This window comes from Schistocerca americana, chromosome 5, assembly GCF_021461395.2.
Source record: "Schistocerca americana isolate TAMUIC-IGC-003095 chromosome 5, iqSchAmer2.1, whole genome shotgun sequence".
NCBI lineage: Eukaryota > Metazoa > Arthropoda > Insecta > Orthoptera > Acrididae > Schistocerca > Schistocerca americana.
In genome coordinates, this window is record NC_060123.1 from 120,287,059 (window position 1) to 120,288,397 (window position 1,339).

Here is a 1,339-nt window from a genome sequence, read left to right on the forward strand (position 1 = left end):
ATTCTGGAAACATCCCCCAGGCTGTGGCTAAGCCATGTCTCCGCAATATCCTTTCTTTCAGGAGTGCTACTTCTGCAAGGTTCGCAGGAGAGCTTCTGTAAAGTTTGGAAGGTAGGAGACGAGGTACTGGCAGAAGTAAAGCTGTGAGTACCGGGCGTGAGTCGTTCTTCGGTAGCTCAGTTGGTAGAGGAATTGCCCCCGAAAGGCAAAGGTCCCGAGTTCGAGTCTCGGTCGGGCACACAGTTTTAATCTGCCAGGAAGTTTCATATCAGCGCACACTCCGCTGCAGAGTGAAAATCTCATTCTGGAAACATACCCCAGGCTGTGGCTAAGCCATGTCTCCGCAATATCCTTTCTTTCAGGAGTGCTAGTTCTGCAAGGTTCGCAGGAGAGCTTCTGTAAAGTTTGGAAGGTAGGAGACGAGGTACTGGCAGAAGTAAAGCTGTGAGTACCGGGCGTGAGTCGTTCTTCGGTAGCTCAGTTGGTAGAGCAATTGCCCGAGAAAGGCAAAGGTCCCGAGTTCGAGTCTCGGTCGGGCACACAGTTTTAATCTGCCAGGAAGTTTCATATCAGCGCACACTCGGCTGCAGAGTGAAAATTTCATTCTGGATAGTAGTATTCTCTGGAATTTTGACAGTTAAAAACGACATAATCGGAACACTGAAGACTGAGTTCAGTATATGAAAATTAACATATTGCAAGAATATTCCGAAATGTTTATTGCGGTTCTTAGGATGTTCAGGTGGTGGAAGAATGACTGAGAATTCTATGTTGCTTTCGGTGTAATTATACGGTCATGGAAGTTTAGATAAGGATATCGCCGATAATGGGGTCATTCTAATCAGAAAAAAAACCTGATATTTGGAATGAAAGCTTTCATGATAGACTGAGGTGAATAAATAAAAATTTGCAGAAATAACTTAAGCTCGTAGAGATTGTTTAATGTGATAGCTGCGAGTCTCAGAAGATGTACACTTGTTTGCAAAACTTTGAGACGAAAGTAACTTTCGGGCAATGTGTCACTAACAAATAAAATAGCTCTCTGAGACATCAACGATACATTGACAGAACTACCACAGTGTAGTACAGGGAGCATATGCGCGAAGGACGTAATATTTCCAACAGAATTGGCTGCAACTACATCAAAGTCACTGACATTCATGATGGTCCTCTGAACATTACGGAAGTCGAGACATGGATCTCAGTTGGATGACTATGGATGGTACTGCATGTTTTGCAACATTCTCTCCTGTTGGCCACAAGGTTGGAGGGGATTTCTTGACAGCTGCTAGACGGTTTTCGGAGCATGTAGTGTCGGTCCAATACGTCTCCCCAATGC